Source organism: Peromyscus maniculatus, chromosome X, assembly GCF_049852395.1.
Source record: "Peromyscus maniculatus bairdii isolate BWxNUB_F1_BW_parent chromosome X, HU_Pman_BW_mat_3.1, whole genome shotgun sequence".
NCBI classification, from domain to species: Eukaryota; Metazoa; Chordata; class Mammalia; order Rodentia; family Cricetidae; genus Peromyscus; species Peromyscus maniculatus.
In genome coordinates this window covers 49,273,751-49,291,993 of record NC_134875.1, presented here as the reverse complement: position 1 = coordinate 49,291,993, position 18,243 = coordinate 49,273,751, and positions in this window count along the sequence as shown.

Below are 18,243 nucleotides of genomic sequence, written 5' to 3'. Positions count from 1 at the left end.
GGCGGCGGCGCACGCCTTTAATCCCAGCACTCGGGAGGCAGAGGCTGGCAGATCTCTGTGAGTTCCAGGCCAGCTTAAACCCTGTCTCGAAAACAAACAAAAAAAAGGTAGAGAAGTATAAGGATTATTGTTGTAGTAATGTGTCAGATGAAGGCTTTTAGGTTAGAGTCTGTATTTGTGGTTAAATGTGCAATAAAGTTCCAGATAGTAAGGGCTGATGGGACTACTTAGCTGTTAAGAGCACTTAGTTGCTCTTCCAGATCATTGCTCACAATCAAGGAATCTGATGCCCTCTTCTGGCCTCTTCAGGTACTGCATGCATATGGTACTCAAGGATACAAGCAAAGAACACCCCCACCCCACCCCATCCCACCCCCCGTCCTGTGCATGTCAAACAAAAGCAACTCTTTAAAAAAACATAATTCCAGATAGTTTGTACAAAGTTTACTCTGACTCACAAGCTGTTATATTTTACTTCACAACCAGTGATTGGAATGCACAAATAAATGAAATGTATCTATCTAAAATATAATTCATACATAACCACACGATATACTCCTGGAATTTATTTATTATTTATTTTGTTTTTTCAAGACAGGATTTTTCTGTGTAGCCCTTGCTGTCCTGGAACTCACTCTACAGACCAGGCTGGCCTCAAACTCAGAGATCCACCTCTGCCTGCTAAGTGCTAGGATTAAGGACATACGCCACGAGTACCCTGCATGGAATTATATTTTAATTTCATGCTATTATTTTTCATTAATTCCAGTTATCACCTGCTCAGCTGACTTTTAGATCATCTTAAAGGATTGAATCAATAGTTTGAAAAGGACAAAAATTGAAACACATATATCATCACTGTCCCTTTCTCATGGGGAATGTAGAGTCCGCCTCTAAAATATGGGCTGTGTGTCAGTGATGTTACCCTAACGTACAAATTATCAAAAACTTTCTCCTCTCATGCTTGTCTTCTTTAGTGAGGGCAGTTGTATTGGTTACTTTCTATTGCTGTGATAAAACACCATGAACTTCTAGAAGAAAAAGATGATTTCTTATTAACAATGCCAGGCAGTATCCCTGATGACAGAGGGGAGATGACAGACAGGAACAGCGAGCAGAGAGCCCAAATCTTGAACGGCAAACAGGATTTGGAGAAAGCAAACTGGGAATGGCTGCAGTCTTTCAACTCTCAAAGCCCAACTCCAGTGACATACTTCCTCCAATAAGAAAAAAACCTATACCTTCCTGAACAGCACCACTAGCTGGGGTCTGAGTATTCAGTTCCCTATGGGGGCCATTCTCATTCAAGCCAACACATTCCATGCTGTTTTTCTCTGGAAACCATGCATTCTTATTTTATTTAATTTTGCTTCACATGCTTCTTTTCACTGTTGATCTGCATAAGAGTGTGGTGGTTTGAATGAGAATGGACCCCATAGGCTCATATGTTTAAGTACTTGGTTCCCAGTTATAGGGACTATTTGGGAAGGATTGGGAGGTGTGGCCTTGTTGGAGGAGGTGTGTCACTAGGGACAGGCTTTGATTGGAGGTTTCAAAGGACTAGTGCCATTCCCAGTATCTCCCAGTGTCTATGGCTAGGAGCTTGGTTGGGAGAGACTTGAGTTCCCTGGAAGGGAGCTCATTTTGTGCCACTCCCATGGTTTTGGCACCAGATGAATGAAAAAAAGCAAAAGGAAAGTACATGACTGCTCCAAGGTATGCTGGAGGAGAAAGTTTATTGTAAATAAAAGGGAGAGCATAGCCAGAAGAAGAGATATTGTGGGAATCTAGCAGAGTCACTGAATGTTTTCTAGAAGTACTTTGATTTTGAAGAAATCTTGGTGGAAATCAGTGATTGTTTTCTGTGATTTATAGAGTTGTGTTTCAGAAGCAGCTTTATAGCCTTTGTGTGACTTTAGTTACAAGACACTCCTGGCCCACCTGGAGCTCTTGAATTATTGGGTACACAATAAAGACTAAAGTGGCCAGGTGTGATGCTTTCCTTCAGAGAAACATATAGATTAGATCAGAGACTTTGGTATGAGGAATTGTTTACCCTTCCAAAACAACTTTGTGTAACAATCAATAAGTACTCCTTTGAACGATTGTTCAAGGTTCAGTCCAGAGGCGGACCTTTCTGCTGCCACATAGGCCTAAAATTCATCTTTTTTTTCCCCCCCCCGGAGCTGGGGACTGAACCCACAGCCTTGCGCTCTACCACTGAGCTAAAACTCCAACCCCTAAAATTCATCTTGAAGTTAGTTATTCTCTTTCTTTAATGGTCTCACACAAAACAGAACACTTGACACAGAGATATCTGGGAAAGTCCAGAATGGACAAGGCCTTGAGCTATGTGAGGAGAGGGGAAAGAGGAGACCCAGGTGCAGTAGCCAAGAGGGTAAAGGGTTAAAAAAGGGATGGGTAACCAAAATGGCTGGATTATATAGGGAAGGGCAGCCCAGCCCCTGGGCTAGAGAGTTCAGGGTAGAAGGCAAGGTATGCTAGTCATAGCCTGTAACAGGTGGGGACTGAGGGATGCTGGGAGGACCTGGAGGACAGGTCTGCTTTGATAGGTTAAATAGGCACCTCAGCCATTTGTCCCAGGGATTGAGACTTAGCAATAGGATACTCTTGCCTCAAATGACAAATGACAATTAGATTTATCAACATCTCAAATCAAAATCACTCTGGATATAACTGCATTAAAAAAATAAAAAGAAAGATGTCAGAACACAGTCCATGAAGGAAGTTGTGTGAGATCTCTGAGAGCTTGTGAGAAAACTCCAAGTAAACAAGACTAATAGTTTAGCAGCAGAAGGTGACCTTGGCGGGTTGGAGCCAAGGGGTACCACAAAGTCACAGCATGCAACAGAGCTCATGTGGGAGGTTTGTTGGGAGGAGGTGCAGAGGCAGCCTCTGAGGGAGAGCAGAATGGAAGAGAGATGGGGGTCAGGAGGGGCTTGCCTTGTATAAGGGGATAGAGCGCGTGTCCATAGGGAGAGTGCTCTGCCTAGTAACTGTGGTAGCTACAGTGTCTCATCTTGGTTGCTGCTATGTGTGTGTGTCCTACTAGGGCCCTGAGAGCAAGCCAGGGTACATGCCTAAATGCTAACAAAGCCAGGAGTCATGTGTCCTCTGTCCCCCCCATGACATGGATTGTTCTTGGAATGTGCTTTGGTGCCCCTCCCCGATGGAGTAAATAGGAGTGAGTTTTACTTGAGATTACCCACCATCACACCCATTATTATTCAGCATGATGTTTCCAAGATTGAGTTGTCCTGTATTCCGCCTAAACTCATGTGGCCTTGCCCTTGTGACTATATACAATTTGAACTCAGGTGAACTTTGTTCACATGACCTTGCTTAACCCTCAGAATGCCCTCAGAATATAAATTGTCTGGTGCCCTGAATAAAGTTGGCTATGGCATGAGACTTAGTCCACATCATTTTAGGCACCGCTCTCCCAGGTACACAACACCAAATAAAGTGGTAACAAAATGATGGGATGCTCTATTTTTTTGTTTCAGCTCCCACTCTTTAAACAAGCACTTTTTGAGGGCCTACTTAGTGCATTATCACTTTTTTTTGTCAGGGTCCTCATTAGTCAGAATGGTCCTCAAAAACAGAGCTAAAGAGTACTTACTATAAATGTTAACTATGCACAGGACAATGATGTACTTCTTCAAAGAAAATACATGTGTTAGATAAGATTCTTCAGTAATGAATTATCAGGCTTATGGCCAAAGGTTGAATGGAAATGAATCAGCAGCATATATTAAATAAGTTGTCTTTAAACAGAAAACTACATAAAACAAGGTTATATTTTTGTAAGTTGCTAAAAATATTATATGTACTTTATAGCCATAATGGTTCAATACTTACTAATGGAGTATTTTTTTTTTTTTTTTTGGTTTTTCGAGACAGGGTTTCTATGCGTAGTTTTGCGCCTTTCCTGGAGCTCACTTGGTAGCCCAGGCTGGCCTCGAACTCACAGCAATCCTCCTGGCTCTGCCTCCCGAGTGCTGGGATTAAAGGTGTGCGCCACCACCGCCCAGCCTAATGGAATATTCTTAATGGCTTTATAGAACATAACTACTGCAAACGACGACACTCTAATGTACTTCTCTCAATTTTCACAGCCTTCATTTTCGGCCAAGATACCATGCTAACACCTCTTTCCTAAGCTGTTCCAGTATCTTCTAGAATCATCTCCTTGCTTCTGCCTCTTTCTCTGCCTTTGTACTCTCAGAGCAGCCAGAGTGATTATTTTCTTCTTTTTAGAGGTTTACATTTTATTTATTTCTTTTGTGTATGGATCAGTGGTACATGTCACAGTGGGTATGTCATGGCATCTATGTGCAAATCAGAGGACAACTTACAGGATTTGGTTCTCTCCTACTTTGTGGATCCCAAGGATCAAATTTAGGTCAATTGTCAGGCTTGGAGGCAAGTGCCTTTATCCAGTGAGCCACTGAAGGCCCTCAGAGTAATTTTCTGGTATGATAAGTCAGATTATGTTGCTTTCCTCACAAAACCATTGAGGAAAGCATCCTGTTATGCTTAAAATAAAATCCAAATTTCCTACTCTATTAGAATTATCCAGAGAAACAGAACCAATAGTGTGTGTGTGCATGTGAGTGGGTCTGTTAAAGGTGGGAAGGTGGACAATTAGGCTTATTATGGGAAATGGATTATATTATTATGGAGTCCAAGGAATCCTGTGGTCTACCTTTAAATGGAGAATCAAGACAGCCACTAGCAAAGTTTGGCCTGAGACTCTGTAGCCTGCTGCTATCTGCTCTGGCATTCAAAGTCCCCAAAAGCCATAATTCTAGTGTCCAGTGGGGAAAAAAGAGGAGTGGCCTAGTTCATGAAGAAAGAGTACATTTGTCCCTCTTTCTATCTGTCCTGTCTGGACTTTTCTAAAGTAGATGATACATATTCACAGTGGGGAGCATGCATGTTCTTGACTCAAGAGCCAATCTCCCCCACAAACAACCCTTACAGAAATACTAAAGAACTACTGTCTTTCTGTTATCTCTGAACTCAGACAATCTGGCACACAAACTGAATTCTCATACTTACCATGATCTGCAACTGTGTGATCAGGATCCTGCCTGTCTCTCTATCATCATCGTCTCTCACTCTTTCTCCACGCTCTTTCCTTCTGTTTTACCCATACTGGGCCCTTCCCCCTCTTCCTTGAATATACCAAACTCATTCCTTCCTCAAGACTTTTGTGATTATAGAAACTTGAATGGCTGATTTCTAGCTTTCAATCCTCAGGTAAAATTGTCTGTTAGGAGAGCTGGCTCGGTGGGTAAAGGTGCTTGCTGCCAGTTCTGACTGCCTGAGCTCAGTCCCCAGCAACCACACAGTAGAGAGAGAACTGACTCCTGTGACCTCCACATGCACACTATGGCATGTGCGCGCGCGCGCGCGCACACACACACACACACACACACACACACACACACATGCACACACATAATAAATAAGAAAACGGATCAATAAATAGATATGAAACCAATTTTTAAAATAAAATAAAACTGTCATCCTGAGAGGTCTTTGCTGAGCACGCTAACTAAAGTAAGCCATTAGGTACTCAGAGCACCCTGTTCCTTTCTTCAGAAGAAATACTGAGCTTAGTGATTATGTATTCATGCCCTCTTCTTGCGGCCGTGACAACACCTCTTCCACAGTTGCAGCTTCAGTTCATAACTGAAGGTTCTACTCTTAATCAGGCTCTTGAATACTCTAAGATTGAGAGGATGATAGGAGTCTCAGCTGCTTCCAATAAGCCGCCCTTTGGTTGGCCCAGTATCCACGGAACGTGGGCCTATCGAAGTACCTCCCCTTTGTTTGTCTCTTGCCATCCTCTAGCTGTTCCTTTTCTCTTCGTTGAGTCTTGCAGACATCTCTGACACTTTAAGTAATCCACCTATATTACTTTTACCCCCCTCTGTTTTTAGGTTGTTTTGAGATATGATGCTATGTTTAAATTTTCTCATTTCTTCCTTCTTTTTCACTTAAAACGTAGGCAGCCGTACTCCCCGATGTCTCAGGGGAAGGATGGATGAGATTGCTTTTTCCAGTTCCTGACACTGTGTCAAGAAGACAAGGCAATCTGCAACATATAACTCTCTTTTCAATTTAGCGGCTTACAAGCGAGGCCCTAATTCCACAACTACTTCCTTCCAAAATCAAAACAGCATAAGCATCTATTTGAACATATACAAATAGTAAGTGAACCTTACCATTACTCCTCTTATCACTCCTCTTACCAGTAGAAGGTATGGAAACTCTGGAACTGTGCTGTCTAGGAGTCTCTAGATCATTCACAAGTAGTGTCCTGTGAGGGGATATTTTTTACTATAAATGTTTGGTTCATTTATTGATTTTTCTCTTGGACACTTTTGATCATTTTGGGTTAGACATATAGTAATCCCTGACCTCTTTCTAGCACTTTTTCCATCCATAAAAGCACTGCGCTCTGCATTAGTAGTCCTGATTTCTCAGGCTACAGTATCAGCTTCTATAGTCCATTGAGGGATTCCATAATATTCTATAAATGCACTAATCATTAGTGACAGCTTTTGCCAGTCCCATGAGGAAAATTCTCAGACCAGGGTTCCTATGAGGAGGAGAGAGGGAAAAGAAAATATTAGGTAGAAAGAAAGATCTAGATGGTGAGAAGAAAGACAAACAGAGGATAGCTTCGGGAGCACCTGGGTCAATACCTAACAGCCTCGAAGGTTTATTCAAAAGGTTTTTTATAACAATGCCAATGGGAGAGGCAAAAAATCTCCTCCTTGCAAGATCAAAGCACACCATACAGCCAAGTGTAGACCCTTCCAAACACCTGGTAACCACGCCCATGGTCAAATCACCCCCTTATGCAGACCTGCTGGGTAAAGCAAGCTCAGATTCTCTGACCCTGAGAAATTTGGGCTTCCACAATTCCCAACTAATTAGGTCCCTTCTTTCTCTCACACTACTACACTACTAACTAGGACTTCAATTCTGACCACTGGGCTCTATGCTGATCCTCCATCTTCACTCAGTGAAATAATTAATATCAATTTCATTCACTGCTGATGCTCTTAGCATAACGTTTTCAATAGAGTATCTGTAACATAAAGGGCAATAGTAGTAGAAGTACTCAACAATCTAAAATGTGTATTTAGTAATTGGTGCACTGGCATTATGCACACTTGCTTATCATCTGACCAAACCAGTAGCTCTGGCTGTCTTGGAACTCACTCTGTAGACCAGGCTGGCCTTGAACTCAGAGATCCACTTTCCTTCCTCTGGCTCCCAAGTGCTAGGATTAAGTGCACGTGCCACCATGCCTGACTGACGATCCACTTTAAACACATTTCTTCAAAAATAATACTTCCCTCGAACCCCCAATGTTTCATTTTATTTTTATTAGTCTTTTAATTAAAATATAATCTTTTATTTCCCCCTCTTTCTCTTTCCTCCAATTTGTCCCATATGCCCCCCCCTCAAATTCATGGTATTTTTTTTAAAAAAATTACTATTGTTAAACACACATACACATGTATAAATGAATAATGCAACCTCTTGAGTCTGTTTAGGGTTGCTTGTATGTATGTGATTTCAAGGCTGAATACCTGGTATTAGATAAGCAATCGGGAGATTCATTCCTAGGAAAGACAAATCTTCTCCCAGTTGTTAGTTGACTATAGTTCTTTGTCTATGGGTAGAGTCTTGTAAGATTTTTCCCTTCCATATTAGCATGTCTGTTGGTATTGTCATTGTTCAGTTTCTATTCAGGCAGCCATATTGTCAGGATATCATGAGTGTAGCTTCCCTTTCATTTCTCCCCGCTTCCATGATGTTTCCTGAGCTGTAGGTGTGCGGATTGTGTTGTAGATGTATTAACTGGGGCTGGGCACTCTGTATTTTGACTTGTGTGGCTTTCTGTAACATTCTCCATCTGCTGCAAAGAGAAGCTTCTTTAATGAGAGGTGGGAGCTACACTTACCTGTGGGTAGTTAGAATGCAGTTAGGAATTATGCTGATTTAGTAAGGTGGCAGAAATAGGTTCCCTTCAAGACACATGATACCACTAGCCCCAGATATTTGATAAGGTTTCCATTACCAGGCACAAATATCCTCTTGCTGAATAGACCTTAAATCCAATTAGACAGCTATTGGTTACCATCAAGCTGTAAGTGCCACTATTGCACTTTTAGTGATGCTGTAGGATGCATTTGCTCTCTGCTGTGAATATGTATTGCTCTCATTGGTTGATAAATAAAGCTGTTTTGGCCAGTAGCCAGGCAGAATAAGGCCAGGCTGTACAGTCAAACTGAAGGCAGAGATGAAGAAGGGGGAGTTGGAGCAGATGCCAGCCAGCCGCCAAGGAAGCAGGACATGTAGAAAACGGGGTAGCAAGCCACAAACCAACTGGCAAAACACAGATAAAAAATATGCGTTAGTTTAAATATAAGAGCTAGCTACTAATAAGGCTAAACCATTGGCCAAGCATTTACAATTAATATAAGCCTTTGAGTGATTATTTGGAAGCAGCTGTGGAATGGGGTGGGGCAGAGAAACTCCGTTTACACCTTACCTTCATCGATGGAACAAATTGTAGGAATAGAAACAGATCCTCACATGTATGTAGCTGTGACACATGATAGAGATAGTATAGCAGATCACTGAGAATATTCATGTGCCAAAATGGACTATATAGCACATACAAAAAGTCCAGATAGACTGAAGTTTTAGATGTGAAAAAGGAAACTTGTAAAACTTTTAGAAAAAAATTATAGAATATCTTTCTGACTTTACATTAGTAGAGGATTTCTTGAAAAAGACACTGAAAGTACTATTAATAAAAGTAAAGCCCCATAAAAATAGCGGCTAATAGGTTTACATTGAGAATTCATGTGTTTCAAAAGATACCATAGAACATGGAAAGACAACTTACAGATGTGGAGGAGATCTTTATAATGTAAGAAATGAAAATAAAAGTTCCACATAGAAATATTAAGAATGACAATTTTTTAGCCTGGCTGTGATAGCTCATCCTTTAATCCCAGCACTCAGGAGGCAGAGACAAGCGGAGTCGAGGCCAGCCTGGTCTAACAAGATAGTTCTAGGACATCCAAGGCTACACAAAGAAATCCTGTGTCAAAACACACACACACAAAAATGACAATTTTTAAATAGCAAGGTAAAAATAGGCAAAGGTCATACACATTCATTTGACAGGAAAAAAAACACACAAGGCCAATAAGCACAGAAAATAATGGCAACTTTCATTAGCAATCTGGGAAATGCAAATTAAGATATTGTAAGTATTACAAATCAAGATTGTAGACAGTGCTTTAAACTCATGGCAAAAATCATCAACCAATCCTAGCAAGAAAGCCATGTCATCTAATGATAACTGGGCTGCTTTGTTCTTGTTCCCTGACCTTAACTAGTTCTTCATTCAACTATGTGCCTTTCTAAAACTTAGATTGTCTTTGTGGGGTTTTTTTGCCTCAAAACTATTTAACAAAAATATCTTAGTCTAACTTTAAGTTATTTTCAAAGCTTTGTTTCAGCTATGATGCACCCCAAAACCTGTGAACACATATCTCAACATGAAGATTAAAAGAATTAGAGCCAGGCTGGCTCCTGGGACTCAATTGTTTTCCTTAATTATTAACCTGATCCACAGTCTATATGGCTCCTCAGTAGAAACTCATGTGTTCTAGCTGTGTGACACTTCCTTGTTTTATTTTTTATTCATCAAAACTCTATTCAAAATAACATTATTATCAATTAGACAGTACAGCTTAGGAAGAAATCATCTTCATAATAATCCACAGATAAAATGCCCACTGGGATGGGACGTTTCCATGAGATAAACACACTACATTACAGGCAGTGGGGGTCTCCCCACACCCATTCACATCATACCAGACACCAGAGAAAGATGGCAGCAGCCAACATGGAAAGGCACAGTAAAAGCAAAAGACATTCTGGAGTCTGTGGTCTCAGGGACTTGCCTATCTAAGAGTCACCCATCAGGGATTCTCCTCCTGGTAGACTGACACCCTGATGTCAGCTGCCATCTGCTGCTCCTCTGACGTGGTCACCAGCATCAATGTGTGCATACTTGGTCATGGTTGCACAAAAGGAATATTGAAAGACTCAGTTGTTTACACCTTTACGGCAAAGAAACTATGAGTGTGCAGCCACAATGTGTGTGGTTAAAGGTCTCTGGTATTGTCCCATGTCATGTTTTCCAAAGTGTTAACTAATCCACAGTGGTTTCAATCTCCCAAAGGGCACATTTTTCTCTCATTTTACATAATAGTCCTATTCTTGGAAATTGCAAAGTTCCTTTAGTTGTATATAAGAATAAAATTAGACTCTGGATTCAGATAAATTTAATCAGTTTTTTTTTTCTCCCACTTGAGCAGCCATCCAGGTCTTTCAAAGTTTTAGGGGACAATAGTTTATTATGTAAGAACGTTCCAAATACTGCTTGAGTATCCTCAGTCCCTATCCATTTATAATTAACACCATCCATGAATCACGGTGACAAACAAAAAAAAAAAGTCCTTACAGGTTGCTCAACTTTCTCTTAGAAAGAAGAATGAATGTTGTTAGCAGTTTTCTCCAAATGGAAACATTCCCTGAAGCAATCATCTGAACGTGTCTAGGGAAACAGAAACTTGCACGGTTCTAAAAGGCCCCTCCTCAGCTTTTAGAAGCAATAAAAAACTGGTGGAGGAGGAGACTGGCCTGCCAGGCTGCCAAACGGCCAAGAGATTTCTTAGACATGTGGAGCTGTCTGCAAGCTAAGTAGAGAACTCCAGGGTTCCAGATTTTGTGAGTCATACCCGGTACTGGGTTGGGCTTTTCAGTGATGCAGCTGTTTTCTATCTAGTCTTCCTTGCTCCTGTGTGTAAGCTCTTACCCACACTCCTATTAGTAATCCTTATAAAAACTCATTTCGCCACCAAGTTGGACTTTACCATAATTGCTACTTTGATTTGCCATGAATTCCGTGTGTGTGTGTGTGTGTGTGTGTGTGTGTGTGTGTGTGTGTGTCTGTCTGTCTGTCTGTCTGTCTGTCTGTCTCTGTCTCTCTGTCTGTGTATTGTGTTCTATTTCCCTAGAAAAAAGTCTGTCACAGGCCGGGCGGTGGTGGCGCACGCCTTTAGACCCCAGCACTTGGGAGGCAGAGGCAGGCAGATCTCTGTGAGTTCGAGGCCAGCCTGGGCTACCAAATGAGTTCCAGGAAAGGCGCAAAGCTACACAGAGAAACCCTGTCTCGAAAAAAAAAAAAAAAAAAGTCTGTCACAAAACAGAGAGTACCATCAGATTCACTGCCCTAGTGGAAAGAACTCACTTTTCTATAACATGGTATCTTATTTAAATAAACCAAGGAACTCATTTCATATCTGAAAACCTTTCAGATATGACCATCAGGAATTGATGTGAAGTCAGGTGTGGTGGCACATGCCTTTAATCCCAGCACTTGGGAGGCAGAGGCAGGCGGATCACTGTGAGTTCGAGGCCAGCCTGGTCTACAAAGTGAGTTCCAGGACAGCCAGGGCTACAAAGAGAAATACTATCTGGAAAAACAAAACAACAACAAAAAAGAATTGATGTAAGATAATGGAACATAAGTGCATAAAAGCAGAATGGATTATTTTGGGGGAGAAAAGGGACTATCAGGGGAAGGAGCGAGTAGGAGAAGACATTGGGGGTGAGTAAGAACAAAATATACTGAAATATAATTGCAGATATTAAAATTAAACTCAATTTTTAATTTTTTGTAATGTTAGCCAAAATTTTTCTTTTTGTGTTTGTTTTTCATTCTTTTTTGTTTGTTTGTTTTGGTTTTTCGAGACAGGGTTTCTCTGTGTAGCTTTGCGACTTTCCTGGGACTCACTTGGTAGCCCAGGATGGCCTCGAACTCATAGACATCCGCCTGGCTCTGCCTCCCGAGTGCTGGGATTAAAGGCGTGCGCCACCACCGCCCGGCTTTTCATTCTTTTTTATTTTTATTTTTATTGGTTTTTCGAGGCAAGGTTTCTCTGTGTAGCTTTGTGCCTGTCCTGGATCTCACTCAGTAGCCCAGGCTGGCCTCGAACTCACAGGGATCCACCTACCTCTGCCTCCTGAGTGCTGGGATTAAAGGCGTTCGCCGCCGCCGCCGCCGCTGCCGCCGCTGCCGCCGCCGCCGCTGCCGCCGCCGCCACCACCACCCAGCTCATTCTTTTTTGATTAAGAAAAATTTTTATTCATTTTACATACAAATCAAAGATGCCCCTCTTCCCTCCTCTTGCCCTTCCAGCTTCCCACTCCCCATTCCCTCCTACAAGAAGGTAAGGCCTCCCATGGGGAGGTACATTTAGTAGAGGCAAGTCCAAGCCCCTCTCCCTCCCTCAAGACTGTGTGAGGTGCCCCATCATAGGTAGTGGGCTCCAAAAAGTCTGCTCATGCACCAGGGATGGATTCTGATCCTACTGCCAGAGGTCCCCTTAAGCAGATCAAGCTACACAACTGTCTTGCTACGCAGAGGGCCTAGCCCAGTCCCATGCAGGCTCTAAGCTGTTGATCCAATTTTCATGAGTTCCCACTAGTTTGGTTTGGTTGTCTCTGCAGGTTTCCCCATCATGATCTCGTTACAGATGGTTGTGAGCCACCATGTGGTTGCTGGGAATTGAACTCAGGACCTCTGGAAGAGCAGTCAGTGCTCTTAACCTCTGAGCCATCTCTCCAGCCCCTCCCCATCATGATCTTAATGCCCTTGCTCATAGAATCCTTCTTCTCTCTCTTCAACTGGACTCCTGGAGCTCGGCCTGGTGTTTGGCTGTGGATCTCTGCATCTGCTTCCATGAGTTATTGGAGAAATAACCCCTCCATAAACGTGCACTTACCAGGACCACCGAAAGATCCAAGGGAACCTTGCGGCACTTTAATGGAATAGAAGGGAAGAATTCCCACTTGTGTTTGCAATGGAGAGGAACTGAACCCAAACTAAAAGAGTGCTGTAATCTAGGTCGGTTATAAAAAATGGACTTCATAATTATGTAGCTTTACTAAACCTGTTGAAATGCTGAACCCTGGGAAAAACAGGCAACGTATCCAGCACATGCCTTTTCTGGCAGTGTCCACAAAATGTCACCAGGCAGATTCCACCAGTCGTCTTTTCCTTTTATTGATATGTGCAGAGGAGCCCCAGCTGTCCACTGACCTCAGCCTTGGGGTTGGGTGGGGGGAGGGGAGAATGCCGAGTGAAGAAGGAAACAAGCTTAACAGATATGCAATTGAGCTGAAGGCTAGGGTGGCTCAGAAGAATCTAGCAAGACCAAAAAACCACTTGATACCCAGGTGTGGTGCCAGGAGTCAAGGACCGGAGATTGGGTCCCGTTTCGGAAACTGGGCATCCTGAGTCTAAGATAGCTGAGCGTTTGGAAGGTCACACTGTGTGTGGTAGAGAGCAACAAGGATCACTGTGCACATAGAAAGCCCTGCCTTAGTCCGGCCAGGAATAGAGAGAAGCAGCTGTCAAGGTGATGCCCTGGAATAATCATCTTCCCATTAGGCGGTTAGCAGGGAGAAGTAAGGTGAAACCCTCTTAGAATGGGAAATAAATGATCAGTTGTGTTAAAAAAACAAAAAAAAAAAAAGCATGAATCTCTCTTAAAAACCAGATTAAGGGAGAGAGGTCCAGCACGCACTTTTTGAGGACTCTACTTTGTAATACAAAAGTCTCTCATGCCCATAAATTACTTAATCCTATTATTTCAAGACAGTTAAGTTAAATAAAATATTGTTTGCAGAGCAAGTTCCTGACAAATGAATAAGATCTAGCTTAATTTGAGTATTTTATTCGCCATGGTGGAAAAACAAACTACATACACACATTCATAAATGTTCAGATAGAAAAGGATGGGTATAGAACTGTTGTTAACAGTGGTCACTCTAGAGCTGGAGCTGCTTATGGCAGTGAATTAGCAGATCTATATTTTTTATAGCCTCTACATCACTTATCTTGATTAACTGACACATGACAGAGATCTAAAAATTAAATGTGGTAGAATGACTGGAGCTCACCCCTCCTCTGCAGATTCAGCAGAAATTGGACAGAGAGAAGTCCTTGATGTTCGGTAGACACCGGAGACAGCAGAGACATGGGGCATGGTGACCTTTTTTTTTTTTTTTTTTGGTGTTCAGCAGATTTCAAAAGACTACCCTTTTGGGAAGGGTGGGGCATATTCCTAAGAAAGAGGAAACAGGGACATAGGGAAATGAACTAGTGAAAGGGGAGGGCTTAAGGAAGGGATAAAGAAAGGGGCCTATCAAAGGATAGACAACTCTGCCAGGCCTGTTGTGTCCCCAGAGACCAAGGCAGTGAAGCAGTGCATCTCTGTGAGGGAATAAGGTAGCTAAGCTAAAATCACAATGATTGTCCTCACTCTCCCCCACTTTCTGCTTGGTGTGGGGTTAGACTAATTAGCTCATCTCTGAGAACTGCTTCATTCAGCCTCTCCAAGGTAGAAGATTTGTGGTGCCCTTACAAAGGGACCTGGACCAGCAACACAGGATGGCGAAGAGGAACCAGTTGTCTTTCTTCTACCAAGACGCCAGCCAGCACCTCACTTGGACTGTGGGGCATCAAGAAGTGCCTACCTGCAAACAACTGTGAGTGACAAGGTTACAAGGATTTTCCACTTGTGGATGTCGATTCAGCTGGAAAGACAGTAAGGATCTTTCTCCCGTCCCCCCTCCACTGCTGTAGCTCTAGATTCCTGTAAAGAGTCACATAGAATACAGGGAGCTGAATAATAAAGCAAACCCAATCTCCAGGGGCCTTCTGTGTCATCAGAAAAAGAATGAGCTCTTTTGCTACCGTTCTATTATTTAGTTGAATTTACTTTATCAAAGTCTGAGGTTATGTATCAGCTCAGTAATTCTTCCTAAGTGAAAGGTAGTTTGAATTATCTGAATATGAAAGAAGTTCTTTTTTAAAAAACCAAATACACTTGTCCTCACCCCCGGTAAGAATTTCTACCTTGGCAACAATTGCTCTGAATGGAAGAATGTCATAGAACTCACATGTGCTGGCATGAAAATCATCAACAATGAGAATGAGAAGAGTAATTTTTCTATGCTAGTAGAAGTGCGGTCCCTGGACCAGCAGCTTAAATGCCATATGGGAACCTGACAGAGATACAAGCATAAGGTCCCAGCCCACATTTTACTGAACCTGAAATTCTTCTGATCGTGCAACCCAGAAATTGGTTTTTAAGAAACCCTTTGGAAGGTTCTGATGGGTTGGCCCATGTTGAAAAGTCATGCCCTCTGGCCAAATCAAAGGCTTAAAATGATCACCCTCTTTGGTAGGTCAGCTCACCAAACTGCTATAGAGAAAGTGAAAACAAACAAACAAAAACAACAAATGTAAAAAAATACAGTGGAAAGTACAAGACCAAATACATTTGTTATCATAATAAACAAGAATGGATTATATTATCAAAAAAATCAAAAAATAAAAATCAATAAAAAGGACTCTTGGTTTTTAGAAGTCCCACTATATAATACTTATAATGAGTATTATAGAAAATAATAGGAAATCCTGGGAAAATAAAGCAAAAAATGTCAGAAAATATAACTACAGAAAAATTGTGTCAAACTAGTACCAATAAAAATAAAACAAGAGAGAGACTATTAAAGAACAAATTAAATGAAATTCAAGACCAAAAGAATGAAATGGAACAAGGAAAATGTGACAAAGGGCACATTCTACATACAATTTGTCTTAAACTTTGAACAGTGTAGGAATAAATACATAAGGATTACTAGAAATACAATGAAATTTAATAGAAAGTCAATAATTACATCAATAAAATTCATATACTTCATGAAATGTTTACCAAAAAGAAGATAGTAGGATATGAAGACTCTTAACAGTACACTCAATTTATTCCTCATTGTGTATCCTTAGAGTATTTGCATTCTTTTGTCTTTTATTCTTTTTTTGCATACTCACCGCCTATCTCCATGCCACCCGTGTCCATGCTCTTCTCTCCCCACAAATCTCTGTGGTTCCCTCTTAGGTATTCCTTTTGTTCCATGACCTACCAACCTTAACTAGGGCTCTGTTTGGAGTTATCCACTGTAGAATGGTGGGATCAAAGGTACACAATTAACCGCAGCAATTCCCAAAACTCTATCAATATCCAATAATTCCAATGTAAAGGGTAGAGCCCTGCGAGCCTCTGTTCCTCCCTTGACGGATTGTTGAGTAGGGCTGTGTCTTGTATGGATTCAATGCAGCTAACTACAGCTGATGTGAGTTAGTGATTATAGTAGTTGTACTGAGTCTAGGGAATGGAATTTTTTAGTTCTTCTCTCTCTGTATTCCGGTTCACACATACTTTCTCTCCTCTTTGCAGTGTTTCCTAAGCCTTAGGATAGTATAAGTGAGTTGTTTTGGTTTAGGGCTGGGCCAACATACGTTGCTTACTTTCTGTGTCTTGGGCAGCCACGAGTCTCTGTATTTATCACTGTGCATTGGTTTTTAGAATAAAGTCTTGTAGTGAGCAGAGAATCCCGTCCTTACAACTTGACAGTATACAAAAATCTGTGCAAGCTCAAGCTGCATCTTAGCACAGAGAAGGGAGTTAGGCATGAAATCCTACCCCTGGCTGAGGAGCTATTGGCAATGATAGATGTTCTCGCGAGGGGGTGGGGGCAGTCAGTTTTCTCTCAGAGTGTAGCCCCTGGTAAGTCTGCCATGTTATACTCGAAGGCCACATTGAAGAATATTTGGACAGTGTAATCAAACTTAATGAGTTTCAAAAAGAGAGAGAGACACACACACAAAACTGGGTGGGTAAGGAAGGGGGATGGATTTGGGAGGAGTTGAGGGAAGGGGTGAAAATGACAAAAACACACCAGTTTTGTTTGTTTGTTTGTTTGTTTGTTTGTTTTGTTTTTCGAGACAGGGTTTCTCTGTGTAGTTTTGGTTCCTGTCCTAGATCTTGCTCTATAGACCAGTCTGGCCTTGAACTCACAGAGATCTGCCTGGCTCTGCCTCTTGAGTGCTGGGATTAAAGGCGTGTGCCACCACAGCCTGGCTCACACCAAAATTCTTAAGCAACTAATACATAAATATATATTAAAATTTAATTCAATTTTTAAAATCGATCACAGGGCCACTGTGATGACTCTGCTACCAAGCCCGGTAACCTGAGTTCAAAACTCATGACCCAAGTGTTAGGAGAGACTTGATTCCTTCCCTTGTCTTCTGACTTCCCCAAGTCCTCCATGACACATCTGTACACACACACACACACACACACACACACACAGACACACACACACACACACACACATATATATATATATATATATATATATATATATATATATATATATAAAATAATAATCAGATAGCTGGCTACAACAAAAAGACTAACACATTCTGAAAGATAGAGCTGTGTAAGGTACATTTTCTGATTTAAACAAAACTACATATGAGAAATTGTCAAGGAATACATGACAGATGTTCTAAAAAATTAACAAAAAAGTTATCTTCAATTTATGTAGAATGAAGAGGAACCTGCATCAAACAAGAAATGATATTGGAAATTAAAAATTAGAGCTGGACGGTGGTGGCGCACGCCTTTAATCCCAGCACTCGGGAGACAGAGCCAGGCAGATCTCTGTAAGTTCGAGGCCAACCTGGTCTACAGAGTGAGCTCCAGGACAGGCACCAAAACTACACAGAGAAACCCTGCCTCGAAAAAAAAATTAGATAGAAATTCATTATAGAGAACACTTCTTAACAATAGAACCAATAAATTTGTTATGATTTTTTTCATGTATATATATGATTGTTTTGCCCGCACATGTATCTATGTACCATATGCATGCCTGATGCCTGAGGAGGCCAAAAGAGGTTGTCAGGTCTTGTATAATATTAGAGGAACCAGCCTCAATATTATACATCCCAGGGGCTCAGGAGAGAGAACTACTAACGGCGAGGACTATTATCAGGAAATATAATCTCAGCACACCGAGTTCTATAGTCCACTTGCTTTAATTCCTCTGGCATGACATCCTTTATACACAGTTTCAGTTCTGTTCTCATGTCTAGCTCCTTTCTTGCCTGATTTCTCTCTATATTTATCTACTGTCCCCTCTATGTTCTATCTTAATTCCTTCATCTAGTTCTGCCCCTTCTAGGTTCTC